Consider the following 15662-nt stretch of genomic DNA (forward strand, 5'->3'; position numbering starts at 1 on the left):
ATGTCACTAAAAATCCAATTCAACAATTTTGAAGAAAATCATCAGCATGGAAAATTTCACATATTGGCACAGCAAGTCTTTTAAAATTCTAACAAAAAAACGAATGAATTTTCTGAAAATAATCAAAAGAAACTGTAAGTTATAAACTGATCTTTTTGAGCTTTGCATTTCCCTCCAGCAAGTTTTATTGATTAGTAAAATGTGTCAAAAGAAGCTCCAAGATTCAATAATAATCAGAAACTGAAAAAACAGTGTTTGATATTTTTAATGTTATACTCGAATGGTTACTGAGTTAACATGAAAATGTTGCCCATGCTGAGAAACAAGCTTTGAAATCCAATTTGTGACATCTATTTGTTTCTTTCGTTGAAATATCCAATTGTTAAAAGCAGCGTGTTAAATTTTCTCATGTTCCCTCAGCAAAATTTAAACAAGACTACTTGTATCAGGGTGACGCCCTGAACGTTCCGACTGACTTTTGAGGTCTATGGGGCAGTAATAACATGAAAAAATCAATTGTAACAAAAAATTGATTTTTTTTTAATATGAGATTTTTGTGAAAATCAACCCCCCCACTCGCCATATAAAAAACGAAGTGATAGATTTAGCTACTATTAACAAATCAATTTCGGCAAATAGCCTGCTTCAACTAATTTGGAAGGATTTCTAAGACGGATTAATTCTCCGCTTACGGGTTAATAACGCAAATTGTATCGTGCGTTAATTGACGCAAATTGGCCGAAACGGCAATCTTTAAACCCCGATAACTTTACGAAAAATGATCACAGGTAAAATATTTTTTCAAATTTAAGCTCAGCACAACAATACTTTCTTTTGAATGAATTTTAAAAAATTCCGTCAAAAATGGCAAGTTGAAAAGTCGAAATTTGTCTGAAGAAAAAAACCACCCCCAGCACAACTATTCCGTTACTTTCGTTACGAAGGTCGGAACACAAATGTCAAATCCAAATCAGTAGCTTAGCATTAGCTCGAAAAGCTTATACAAAACGCAGAGGGACCCAAAAGCAATCAATTTTCTGATAATTTTTGCGAAACACGTTCATTTCTTGATCTCAAATTTTTTCAGATTGGCGAATTCTTTCGCACTTGCAATCATTACAAACTTTTTAATGCAAACTACTTGGTTGGTCCCTCTAATTAATTACAAAACTAAAAGGGAGAAACTTGGTCTCAGTAGTACTTGAGTCAGAAAGATAGTTTCATGGATTCGATTTTTGAAATCACATCAAAATGGCCATTGATTGTTTATCTACTCAAATTTTGCCTTAAAAATCGAATTCTCGAATCGAAGCAAAGCCCATGATGTTTCATCTGTCCTTTAATTTATCTGGATTTTTTAGAAAAGTAAATCTATAAATGTTAAGTTTGGAAGTTTCGTTTTCCCCCTACAGCCGATAACATTTCCTCAGCCTAAGTGTTATACCTTGATAGAGTTTGGGTTTGAATGCGTAAGACTTTGCCGTGCTCAATTTTCTGTTTGATCGGAGAAGGTATTGTGAAAATTCGGTTTTTTGTAACTTTGTTGAGACGCTTTGGAAAATGTTATCGCAAAAATTTAAGATCTCAAAAAATACTACTTAACCAATAAATACACTACCCAGAGCAAGTGTCTTTTAACAAAAAAATGCTAACAATGAAATGACACCTCACCACCTGTCTGCCTGGGTAATGCTCTAGTCTTTTCTACCTCACCCCATTTTCCACAGCTTTCGAAAGATTCTGTGCGGAAAGTTTTTGAGCCATATTTGGGTTTTTTCGTTTTCTTGAAATAATTTTTTCTAATTTGAGATTTTGGGTTTAATAAAAAAAATAGGTTTTGGAAAACTTCCTAGAATAAGCGCGTAGGCCCAAATTCATTCCTTTGAAAAGCTATGGGCCTAGGAAAAGATGAATTTTTTTTGAATTGTTGACCGTTTTTTAAAGCTGGCTCTCGATAACTAACCTGTCAAAACTGATTTCTAGGGTTTAGTCAAAAGAACAGGTTTCAAAAAGCCTACTTGTATTAGCGGCTATGCCCATTTTTTGAAGAACAAAGTTATGACCTTCAAAAGTCTGCGGACAAATGTCATGTCATTTGGAAAATTCCAATTTCTTTTTTATAAGAATTACCCTTTTTATTTATCAAATTGCTTCGTTACATTTCTCAAAAGTCGGATTATTAATGCTGTTACATTAAGTTTAGATTTAACGGAAAAGTAGCAATCTTTGGATGAAGCTCAAATTTGAAAATAGGAATTTAGACAAAGTAGAACTGAATTTCTTAGAAAAAGAAATTAAGTTAAGTTTCAACAAAATCAGAAATACTTATCAAAACTTAAAAAAATAAGAGTATATCAGCGCAATTCATTAAGAGTCAGCAGCGTATTGATGAGGTTATGTGTTAGAGTTAAACAAGTTATATTGATTGACATAAAAAAAGGGCGACCTTATTGTTAGCATTTTTGTCAAAGCCCTCCCCTATTTAAATAGGGGCTATTCTCATAGGCGGTGGCGTCCCTCATGCTGGAGGGACCGAATGCTTGAAATTTGTTTGGGACTATTTTCAGCCAGTCGGAATTTAGCATTCTAAAATCCCAGGAAAATTGCAAAAATCTCAAAGTAAGCAACTAAATCCAGGCCATTATTGTTAAATATTGACCGATTAGATATTAAGCAGATGAATGAAAATAATGCCGAGTCGAAGGCGGATCAGAACAAAATTAATATTTCAAAGGTACCGATTTAGGAAAATTGGAACAACTAATTTTGGATCAACCGTACAATTTCCCCCCGAATTGATTTAGGGGGAGAAAGTATGGATTTTTCAGGAAATAATTTTGAGTATACCCCATATTTATAGAAAAGTAAGTTTATTCAGAGAAAATTGATTGAAAATACCTTAGCTTAGGTTATTAAAAGCATTCAAATGTAATCCCACATAAAAATTGTGACAACCAATTTTATGTGCGAGTTTGTTCGAAATGCATACATTAAACAGAATTATTTTTCAAATTTAATACATGGCTAGGGGGCAAATTCTACGGTTGGTTACTTAGGGAGGGAGATTGTACGGTTGATCCCTAAATTTATTATATCTGCAACTATTATATCTGCACCTATTATATTATCATTTTCTGTTAATATTGACTTCGATTTTGTCAGAAAGGAATTTAGCCAATAAGAAAGCGTAGAGATTTTGATTGGTTGAAATTTTTCCAGCATTCGGTCCCTCCAGCATGAGAACCCTCCCCCCTCATGGACGAAGGTCCGATTGGGCGCAAGACCGAAAACAAAAACAGTCGAAAATCAATTATTAAAATGAATAAATTGCCGTTCAACTAAAATAAATTAAATGAAGCAATATTTTGCTTCGTTTATAACGAAATCCTTGAAATAAAAAATTTGTTAGAAGTAGCTGGCGGTCAGTGTCAAATGAGCAAATTTCTGCGGTTTTGTATGTTCGGCCAATACTCGTATTAAGTCCCCGGATGTGTATTTTCTTTAAGTATTTTCCGTCTTTTTTCCAAATTTCGGAACACTGAATTATGATTTGCTGAATTTTGTTTCGTCCATTCAGTCTTTTGCCTATGAGGGATTCCACCATATAAACACAGTGAAATAGTGAAATTTTGATTTTTAGATTTTTACAGATTTAGATCCGCCACTTATTACACTAAAAAAGAGTTGGATTTTCAATAATAATGTAAGCTTCTCTCCGAGTCCTTATACTCCTTTTTGACGACCAATTTGATAATTCCAACTCTGCCTGAAAGTTCTTTAATGCAGTTTTAAATTTTGATTAATGTTTTAATTTTGCTATCCATGATTTTGCTGATATTTGTCTTAAAAATTACGATTTTTGTTTCGTATAGTTTCACAATTTTTTATCATTGTCTATTTAACTTCGTTTATTTAACCCACCCCTATAATGCTTTGATTGCGTTCTATTCAAAGTTTGGTTTTTAAGTTTTAATTTTAAGTTTTCCGATTTGTTGAAATTTCAGTTTTCTGTATTCATTAGGTTTAAAGATTTCAGCTTTTTAAATATTGGTTTTATACTGCATTTTTGATGAGCAAATAAGGTGTCTTGTGCCAATATTGAGAGACAGCTATGAGTTGTTTTACTCATTCGGTGTCTGCTTAGGTATTGTCGGCTTTGTTACTGCCTGATAAATTTATGTTAGATGTCAATTTCACAATCAATCGTTTTACCAGTTCTAATTTGAAATTGATTAATATTCAAAACAAATCGAGATAAACACAAAGTTTGGAAATATCTTTCTCTGCCGACTATTGAAGTCCACTCAGATTATCAATCGAACACCAAATTGAATTTTTTAAGACATCTTAATTGAACATGGGTCAGTTTGTTTTCAAATTTTATTTGAAAAATTTATAATGCAGGATTGCGCAAGCAGTTCTATTGGGTGTAACCGTTGGAATCGAACCAACAATCTAAGGCATTATCAATTGAGCTGATAACGAAGTAACCGCTGTGCTAAGCCTGCCATCCAGTATACGACATCAGTGTAATCAAATTGTTTTTAGCTTAAATTTTGGTATTGCATTGGTGTATTTTTAGTATCACCGCAGATGTGCTTTTATTTTGTCAGTGATTGATGCCATATATATATACAGAGGTACGTTTTTCTCGATAGCAGAAAAATAACTACTGAGAGAAACCAAATTATATGAAGTGTAAGGATACGGCGTGTTCCGTAAAAGTTCTGCAATCTATAATTTTGAGTTTCAGTCCGGGGTGGCTTTCTCATAGAGTATTTTCAGATGAAGTAAACCGTCTGTTCGTCATGCTATCTTATTTTGGGCCGGATAGATTGGTGCAAATTCTTAGTCTAATACCAATCCTAATCTAACTCTATTAAGTCCTAGTCTCAATAGATCTTGTATATACTGGTATTCTTGCGAGGTTAGAGGAGAGGAAGAGAAACTGTTTTTAAGTTGAATTTTTTCTTCTCTGTCTTAAACTATAAATAGTTTCAGCCTTACAAAATATTGTAAGTTTTAGTCATGGATCGTGATTGGTTAGCTCTAAGTTTTTAACAGTTATAGTTATTAAGAATATAATTAGATATATTAAATTCCGCTCGAGGACTAAATTCCTCAGGTTAAAATCTAGCAGGATAAACTCCCACCGGATATAATCCCCCAGGACTAAGTCCCCCATAGGACCAAATCCTCATAGGACTAAATCCCTCATATTTTTTTCAGTATGATGGAAATCGAATTGTACACATTATATAGTTTGAAGTTTCTATTGATTCCATTTTGAATTGACCTCCATTTGAACATGCATTGCCATTTTGACGTGACTTTTCAGCAACTTTAGGTTCCAAAAATGAGCTTTGATTGCAAAAATTAATAGGCCACGTGGCACAGTCAGTGCGACAAGTGGATGGAAAATAATGTTGGTTCCTTCAGCGTGAGTTCAAATCCCATATATGATATTTTGTGCAATCAATGAAAAGGTCTGTTAAATTTACCCTGAGGGGTAAAAAAATCCCGCGTTTCCACTAAGTTGTGGGAGCAGGATGGTGTGAAAGGAAGTCCGCGATTCGTAGAAAACCATCCTGTTTTCTGTGTCAAAATTTCAGACCCCCAGGACCACGGAATTTTGAACATAATTTTGAACTTAGTTTAACGTTAATTTATAATGACTGATAAACAAATTAACACCCGATATAGTTCCAGCAAAACGATAAGTGTTAACAGGTGTGATAAAAGTTTGCGTGGTCGCAATTTAATCGCCCCCATTAGCAATTAAACGTTTGCCTCTTGACGCAAAGTTTTGTTCAGTTTGTAAAACACGTGCATTTTATTAACTACCGACTCATTCAAACTTACTAAAAAGAGTTGGATTATCTTAAGGCCCTAGCTTTTAACTTGTCTTTTTAGTTTTTAGTCTTTAATCTATCTATTTCTTTACTGTTAATTATCTTTCATCATTTAATTCAAGTTGAAGTGTCGCTGTTTTTATTGAATTCGAACGTGGGCGATTTTGTTTTAGGGGGATTTAGTCCTACGGGTGGTTTAGTCCTGAGGGATTATATCCGGTGGGATTTTATCCTCTGGGATTTTATCCTGGGGATTTACTCCTAGACCCATGAAATTCTTGTTTTGAACTGGTTCCAATTTAAGTCGCAGTAAACTTTTTTCTATTATCAACAAGATTCTTAAATCTTACAGTTCGATACAATTTTTTGATACATGATCCTTGCTTGTTCGACTAAAAAATGTCAGGTATGAAAGATTTGCTTGAAAATGTTTCTGCTGAAAACCTATACGGAATTTTTGGCATATGTTCCATTCTTTTTAATTTATCATTCAAATATGCATGGGTAGTTGAAACCGAAACAAAGATAAAAAGTCTTTTGAATAAGGACGCTAATCTGAGTAAATCAGAGTTTACCCCTTACACTATTTCTATTTGCTTTTAATACGCTTGTTTGAATGCTAAATCTCATTTTCAACTTCAATTGCTATTTTTTAAAAATCAAAACTAATTGCTTTATCAATGCAGAGCTTTGAAGTTGAGAACTAACCTTCAGCATTTAACTTTCAAAATAGCTGACCATATATAAATAAATGCTGATCCAGTACTGATTCAGACATAATCCAGACAACAATTAGACCTGATCAGTCCCTAAGTCAAATATATTGTTCGTATTTGAATAGAATGAAATTAGATTTGAGCTAAACGAAGTTTTCACTGCTTAAGTAAGCTCAAATAAGCTATTGTAGGCCTAATTGCTCGCTCCATATTAGTTTAAAATCAAAAATTTCAAATTGTTTTTTTCTGGAAACTCAGGAAAATTGTTTGAAACTTTATAATGTTCGAATCAAAATTGAAAGGAATTTAACATATAATGTATATCACTCGACCCATTCCGATATCTTATTCCGGTACCTGATTTTGCGTGGAAAACAAAAAAACTAAAATAAACCCGAATAAACACACCCGAGTACAAAGTTCCTCCCCAGTTTTCGAATGGTCACTACAACAAAGATAGCCGATTGTTGCGATAGAATTCCTTAAGCGTTTAGCAAGCGCTTAGTAAAATCGAATATCAATTTTTCTTACCGGACTGAAAAACTTCTGGACCGAACATTACTTACCCGAATGCTTTACCCGAGCAAATTAAGGCTCAAACTCGCAAAATTCAAACCGGATTTGTCCGGATGTTTTACATTTTTGGGACCACAACGAAAATAGTTTTAATATGATATAGCAGTTGATCCATGCAAATGATCATTTGTGGTACCTCATTACGCGAGGAAAGCAAAAAATTTGAAACACACAAATTAAAATTTCTTTCCCAATTTTAAGGTTCAGAACAAAAGCAAATTATGATTTAGTCTTCCTTCGACGTAAAAGTTGCTTCTCCGGAAAAGCTATATTTAATAGCGTCGGGCCACGAAAAGTTTTTACTAGCAAAAAGTATGTGTACTAGAACTGGATTTGCTCAAAAACCTAAACACAAATTTCGAGCATCAGACGCCCGAAAAATTATCAATGAAAGAGCTCAGCGTGAGAGGTAAACAAAATGCCGCAGTTGCCAGAGCGGTTTTACCAGTAATCGATGACTTGACCATACAAATCACGCCCACCACCAACAAAAAATGATTCATACTGCTGCACGCATAGGCAAGCAGCTAGATGCGAATAGGCCACCCATATGTTCCAAATGATTACGAACATGCTGCCCTTCCGTTTTTAATGGGTTGTGTTTTTTTATCTCTCGTTGAGTTACTCGTGAAAAAAAATTTATTAAAAAAACCGCTTATTAAGACTGGAGAAAATCATGAAGAAGTGAGTACTTTTGCTTCTATTTGGCTCTATCTATATGGAAAGCAGGGATTCACGTGGGAAAATTTATCAATTTATCCCAACAACTATTGGAACCGATGAGATGCGGCCGTGAGTGGCATTCTAGGAACACAAATGCTGTCGACAGATGGTGTTTTGGGATCCAATCATATTTTAGCGGTTGCGAACCCTAATATCTGAAAACAGTGGGGAGCATACAAAAAACGCTTTCTTTTTATGCAAAATTTATTTTTTCACGATGCATCGGTTCTTTAAGAAGAAAAAGTACAGTGTTTTAGATGAAGGAGTTCAAAACATTGTTTTATATTTGTTTCAAACCAGTAATTTTTTTTCATTCATTACATTTCTCAAAACTATAAGTTTATTTCTAACTAAATTTCCGATTGCTTTCTTGAAGAAAAAAAAACTTTTTTGCGGACTCCCTGAAAACTTACTAAACACAATACCTTGACTCGTGTAGCTAGCCTCGACAATCGTTCTTGCGTCAATAGTTTTATTAAAGCTGGATAAAACTGCGCAAAGTGATTAGATTATATGTTAAAAAGCAATAGGAACTCTTAAGTTGAACTATTTTTAGTTTTTGAAAACTCTTTTTAATTGTTGTGGCATAATTTAACGCGTCGCGTTATAGAAACGACTTTGAAATGATTGAAAATTGCTAAGGTAAGAAAAAGCAGGGACTGGCAGTGTAGGGTGACTCATTTCCTACAGTTAAAAAGGTGAGAACCTTGCAACATTTATAGCCTTAAAAACCAGGCTATCGTTTGAACTTTTCTACAGTCAAAACTTTAAGTTTTTCCATAATCCAATTTTTGCGTTTTTGAAAATTTTTTTTGCAGACTCCTGAAGAGCGTACCGAACGCATTATTTTGACTCGAGCTACCATCTCTGACAATGTTTTTTGTGCCAACAGTTCAACAAAAGTTGGAAAAAACTGCGCAAAGCGATTGGATTATATGTTTAAGTGCAATCATGATTCTGAAGTTGAAAATTTTTTAGTTTGTTTGAACAGTTTTATGTTTATACTGACATGGTTTGAAAAGGTAGATTTGCGGTTTTTGTTTGATTCATTCTTTTTTCAAAACTTAAAGCGTACTACCAATAAAACTTTTTGTTGATGTGATGATATGTTTAAGTGCAATCATGATTCTGAAATTGAATGATTTTTAGCTTTTTATTTGCATCAACCTTTTCTCTGGCGTGGTTGCTCTGGCGTGGTTTCAAACGTCGCATTATAGAAATGGCTTTAAAAATTGGATTGTGATATGCTAAGGTACGAAAAAGCAGGAACTGGCATTGTAGGGTGAGTAGTAGAAGAGTGAGCAAGAGTGGGGGGAGGGGGTAGTTGCTGACCGCCATTGATTAACATAGGCTATAGAGTATCCGGTCAGCAACCTATGTATTAAGACAGGGAATAGATTTCCCTATGTATTAAGATAGGGAATAGGTTTCCCAATTAAGATGGTAAGGTTTCACATGGTAAGTTTCAGAAAAATTTTTGGCGCCCGGATTTTTGAGCTCGATTTTGTCGATACTTGCGTTTCTTAGCTAACTTCTACGATTTAGTTGTTTTGATTATTGTTTTATATGTTTGAACCTATGAGAAAACTATCTAAAGCTATACTGAAACCTAACGAAACTTCGAGAAAAAATCAGGTTTTTTGAAAAAAAAAGTTAAATTCATAAGATGAAGTATATAAATCACTGCTTCGTACAATCATTTCACCACTAGCTTACAGTTAGTTAACCAAAATTGAATAAAATGATTTTACTCTATCAGTTATTTACAAGATAAAATGTTTTGTGTGTATTCCGTCATCCTGAAAGTGTCTTTTCGGGTAAAAGTAACTCAATCTCTTCTTTGGTTGCTCGTATGTAGCAACCATATGATTATTGGTTCTAAATCCTCTGTTTGTTGAAGTCAAGTTGATTGCTTCGTCGAGTACTTTCCTGTATTTTTCCGAAGGACCATCGTCGGATTCCTCTAGAACTCTTTTATTCAATCCTTTGCTGTTAAATATAATCTTATCTGATTTGTTTTCATAGCAATAATAAGTCTTGCTCAGCCAAAAGTTCCAGTTTCATTACAAATTCGATAATAACTTTTTGCGGATCCTTGTTATAAAGAAAAATTAATTCATCTATCAGGCTCGAGGATATTGATACAGAAATTGGAACGTGTTTTCCAATCCAGATTATCGTTTGGGTAGCTTTCAGTTCATCTGATGGAACACATATTGACTCAAAATCGAAAATGGCTAGGTTGTTGAATAGTGTGTTATATTTCTAAACTGGGATATTGAAACCTTCCAACTTTCCAATTAGAGTTTCATGAAGTGTATATACATTCTTTGGATAAATGTGACGCACTCTATCTTTAGAAGTCATAAGGTATCTGTTGAAGTTGTTTGATCTGTTAAAGAAACAGTCACAGCTGGGACATCGAAAGCACTTGAAGAAAGAATCAATAATATTCGTGTGAGTGATATGGTTGTTGAATCTTAGCAGTTTCACGGTTCTTCCAAATTTTCCAATACTTTGGCTGGCTAATTCTCTAACATATTCTCCTTCTTGAATGTCAAAATCGTAAATCAATATGTTGCGTTCAACTAATTCCTCCACAAGAGTTAAAACATCAATGGCAACTCCGCGAAAGTTCTTCGGATCGTATCCAGATTTTGATATAAACTCTGTAAACAGCTGAAATTTATGAGCATCGAGGTTACTATGACCATGCAAATACATTGTTAACGCACGGAAAATGCAAAAATGATCTTTTTATGGTTGCTTGTCTTTATCCGATAAAAGACAGTTTACTTGCGTCTGTCGTAGTAAAGGCTCGGGTAAAACAAAGTCCGGACATCCCATTGGGATGTTTTTAGTAATGCAGCGAAAAAAGTTACATTTGTGATCAACTTGAACCTCCACTTCGTGTTCTGACGTTCTTGAGTGCATTGCTCCACATCAAATTTTTCGACTTTTCCCTGGATTGTAATCAAATCCGCTTTCGTACACAGTAAATGCGATTTTTCGAACAAAGTATTGTTTTCGTGTGCGTAGTAATACCGATTTTCTCCCGTTTTGACATTATGAAGAACAAATCCAAGAGCGATATTGATTTTTGCAGCGGAATCCAGCTTATTGAATACTTCTTCAAGCTTCTCGTTGATAATCTTGGTATCTAACTTTGGCATTTGAAAGTTAAACACCTTATGTCTCCCATTCTTGATCTCAGTATCCACCAGGAAGTGCTGACAAGCACTCAACTCCTCTTTGAGTTTCTCTCCCTCTTCCCCTTCCTCCTCCACAATCTTGTCCAAGTCTGCCACCGTATCACTTGGTTTCCGTTGTTTCACTCTGTGTTCTTTTCTCCGATGTTGATGGAGCGAGTAGTAACTCGGAAACTCCTTCTAGCAAGACGTGCAAACCGTTGATTGATTAGAAGTTGATGGAGCTTGTTTCTTGGCCACGTGATAATTGATTTCTTGTTGATTGTAAGTGAAATACCTACAATCAGGACAAAAATTACTCCTTTAGAACAATTTTTGCGGTGTCGAGCCGCATCGGTCCTCCTGTATTCTTTGTCACAGTCCTTACATTTCACTTTCTCATTCCTGTTGAACGTTGTCATCTGAAAAAAAGTGGGAGATTTAGCAGATTCCAAATTTAAATGAAAGAACGTGGTACATTTAAATATGGGCGAATTAAAATGTCCCAAAAAAGTTAATAGATCATTTATACCTACTTTGAATTGTTGAAATTATTCGAAAATAGTTTCATGTAGTTATGAAGTTTATAGAGCGATTGCTTTTAACGTAAAGAAAATCAGAATGAAATGAATTTTATTTACTATTATTTATAGAAAATCAATCAATCGGAATTGAGTTTTCTTTTATTTATCACTGTTTGTTGAAAGTCAACCAATCAGAATCCAGCATTTTCTAAAAGTTAACAGTTTTTTTTTCTAAAAAACCTTAATCATTATTTGAAAAATGTCTTTCAAAAAACATCTGAATTTCCTCGAGTTGGTTTACAAGAAAAAACAAAAACTCCAATTGATTTTCTTATTGATGAAATAGATGTTGACCCTTAATTTTTCATAATTTTTTGGACGTTTTTATTGTACAAAATAGAGTTATCCAACTAAGTAAAGGGCTCTTCAGAGAAACTTACTCAATCAAAGAATTTACTTTTTATCCACATATTGCATATCAAAGCTTTAAAATTACGGCTGAATTAGACCTCACAAGAAAAGAAATTTTGTTTAGTCTCGAGAGTTTGAAATTAATCAAAAAGTCGTACGATAATATATCAAAAAGTCTTTTTATCCCCTACCCAACACCCAAATTGCTAGAAAAAATCCCAGCAAAATTCTTTATTCCTCCGTTTCTTTAAAGATTTTCAAAGTTCAAAATCTTGTATGATCAGGTTTGAAATCAGTATTCAGAGATTTGGTTTGAAACGTTCATCAACTTTGAGTTATCCTCTCAAATCTACATCAAAATAAAAGAATTTGACTATCTACTCAAAAATTAGCAATTTCTCACCAATTATAAAAAAAAATTAATTAACTTAATGAGAAGACTTGCAGAGATGCTACTTTTATTATTTTTCTTTCCTCTGATTGGGTACGACAACTAGAACAAAAAAGAACATTTTTGTGATTGGAAACGACAATGCCTAAAATTGAGCTTCGTTTCCGATGGACACGACTTTTATCCAATAAGTCCATAAAAGGAAGCTAAAATCTGATTGGAGACGACTACAATCCAAATGAGGAAAATCAATTCTGATTGGTTAAACTCACACATTCGAGTTGAAGATACCCCGAACTCCTAACTAAAAATCATTTTGTTTTCAACTAAACTACCGTCAACTACCTCCTCTCTGAGCTCTAAGTACCTTAACTTCAACTTATCTTTCGTCAATTACCCCCTCGCAGCTCTAATTCATTCTTGTTTTTACTCTTTTACTCAACTTATTGCTCAAAATGATCTTCTCAGTGCAAAACAGCAACCTCATGTAATCTGTAGAATTTTCGCCAGATCTAGTACAAATTCAAGTGCGAGAAACAGTCTCTGGAGTTTTTCTGGCACGAATAGTCGTCCCAATCCAAGTCTGGCACATGGTGGAAGTGATGCGAAGGGATTTCAACGAGCATCATATGACATAAGTATCCATGACAGAGAACCAACTTCAAGAAATGCAAATGATGGAGGAAGTTTCTGAGGATGTGGAATTGAACTACCCCGAGATTCCTGACTCAAGAATTGTGGCTGAACCAGTCGACGACTTCCTCTTTCCTTGGGAGGAAGCAGGATCAGCCAAAAACCCCATCCCAATAGATGAAGATGAGGGTTTCTCAGAAACAATGACACCTCTAAACACCCCTCCACAACAACGACCAGCGATGGAATGGAACCTCGTCCAGCTCTGCGTTCTATAGAGAACCTCCAGATTTCTTCTGCTGCTTGACAGCTCTTTGATTAAATATTTTTGTAAATAATTGTTGTTTGGTATTGAGTTCGTTTTTTGTAATTAATTAATTTTTTCAATTTCATTTTAATTATGCGAATAGAAGATAAGTTCAGGGTAAATCGTTGAAAAACAATTAGAACTTAGCTTAAGGCTCCGAACACGCACATATGTTAAGAAGCTTGAATATTATTTGCACTTACATTTGGAAAAACACTAGAAAAATTGTACACAAGTAAAAAGTTACCTGGTGGTTTTTGCATCTTGTCCAAAAAACTCACACTCTTTTAGCACTTTGTAAAAAAATTGAAACAATTTTCGCATCTTGTTGAAAGAATTGAAACACTCTGCATATTTTGTCGAAACGAGTGAAACACTTTTCGCATTTTGTCGAAAAAGGTGAAACACTTTTCGCATTTGTAGAAAAAAAGTGAATCACTTTTCGCATCTTGTCAAAAAAATTGAAACGCTTTTCGCATTTTGTCAAAAAAAAAAACGAAACACTTTTTGCATCTTGTCAAAAAAAGGAAACACATTTCGCATCTTGTCAAAAAAACTGAAACACTTCTCACATTTTGTTCAAAAAAACGAAACACTTTTGGCATTTGTAGGAAAAAACTGAACTGAAACACTTCACATACGAAAATTGAAAAACTTTTCACATCTAGCTGAAAAAATCGAAACTCTTTTCGTTTTCTGATAAAAAAAGTGAAACAAATTTTACATTTTGTCAAAAAAATTGAAACACAGTTTTACACAAATTTTACATCTTGCCAAAATCAATCATTACAATTTTTCTTGCACAGTTATTTACTAATCTGTATGAATTTTTTTTCAAATTTTACTCCTTCAGAAAACGACTTTTTGCATTTCTGTTGATCAGAAACAATAGAAAACCAATCCATTAACATAGGGAATATCGATGGAAGTCATCACTATAGAAGCTTTCTAAGCAATAAGTCCACATGTTTTTTTACATTTAAGTTTTGCGTTTTTCGCTTTATCATTTAAAAATAAAGTTAGAATTTTATATACTTTTTGAAAAACCAAGAAAACACATGCATTTTACCAAAAAAAAGTTCTTAGATTTCTTAGCATCTTGCAAAAATTCCTGAGAGAGTTTTGGTACAAGTAATAAAAACTATTTATATTTATATATCAAGAAATGTTCAAGCTGGAAAAAAAATTAACTTTAACAAGACTCTTATAACAAATATTCAATAATCTTTCAAAAAACTTTTGAAAAAACCAATCCGGCGGTCTGACAAGATTAGCTACAGAGTTAAGAAGTTGTCTTGTGAATTATTTAGTTGATAAAAAAATCAGTTCCACCTAAGAAAATGACGTCAATACACTTTAACTTTTATAGAACAGTAAAAGTTGTGAAATAATTCCACCAGAGAAATTGATATCCTCATTCATAAACTTCCAGGATCTTCTTTTTTTTCGAATCTACAGAATATATCCTCGAATTTTCTAAGAAATCACTACACATTAACTTCTAGATTTCATTCCATCAACATGTGTAGAATTTTTAAAAGAAACGGAAATCCATCACAAACTTTGAAACCAATCATAATAGAACGGGCGAATTACTGCCATCCAGTTTGAAATTGGTACCGAAACTGTCAAGATTCTCAAATTCAAAAAAATCTCTGAGGCTAGTGAGCAAATTATCACAGATTTGTCAGCATGGAGAGAACTCGAGAGTAAAAGAATTAGAGCATTTAGAAAAGAATTGGAATTATATAAGTCACCTTCGAGAAAAAAAGTACGGGTTTTCATATGATTCATTTGAAAAAATTTTGATGAAGTTGTAGATCTGGGATACGGAAATAGTTTTCATTTGCTTACAAGTAAAAATTTACAACATTGACTAATTTTGAAAAACTGGTTGATTTTGACATCTTCTACAGAGATCCGAAGAAGTGTTTCAGTCCATTAAAAATTTACCTACATGATTGGCAAAAAACTGAAACAATTCGTGATACAAGGTACAAGAAAGAAAAATTGAAGGTACAACAGGATATCGTAGATCTGTTTAGAAGAAAACTTGGTGTGGCACATGAAGAAAAAAGTGACAACGAACTCGAAAATTAATTCAGTTTTTGTCTTTTACACAATTTTTCAAGATTCCCATTTGTTTGTAAATTGGCTTTCCTTTTCATCTGAATTAAGTGTTTCTGCACCAGAGCTTAATTTTTAAAGACTTATCAGGGCAAACTACTAAAAAAAACATTGTGAGACAGTTGATTATTTTATCACAAAGCCTACATAAACACTATTCACAGAACCATGACAATCAACAAAACAATCAATAAGCTTCAGCGAATCAGGCTAA

The 15662-nt window shown here is 33.7% G+C and overlaps 1 protein-coding gene across 1 annotated transcript in view; it reads right to left on the reverse strand.

Moving 5' to 3' along the window:
* Nucleotides 1-15662, reverse strand: part of LOC134839386 (cilia- and flagella-associated protein 221-like) — a 475835-nt gene that overhangs the window by 327191 nt on the left and 132982 nt on the right. The window lies entirely within an intron of this gene.

The sequence above is a fragment of the Symsagittifera roscoffensis genome, chromosome 1 (assembly GCF_963678635.1).
Source record: "Symsagittifera roscoffensis chromosome 1, txSymRosc1.1, whole genome shotgun sequence".
Lineage (NCBI taxonomy): Eukaryota > Metazoa > Xenacoelomorpha > Acoela > Convolutidae > Symsagittifera > Symsagittifera roscoffensis.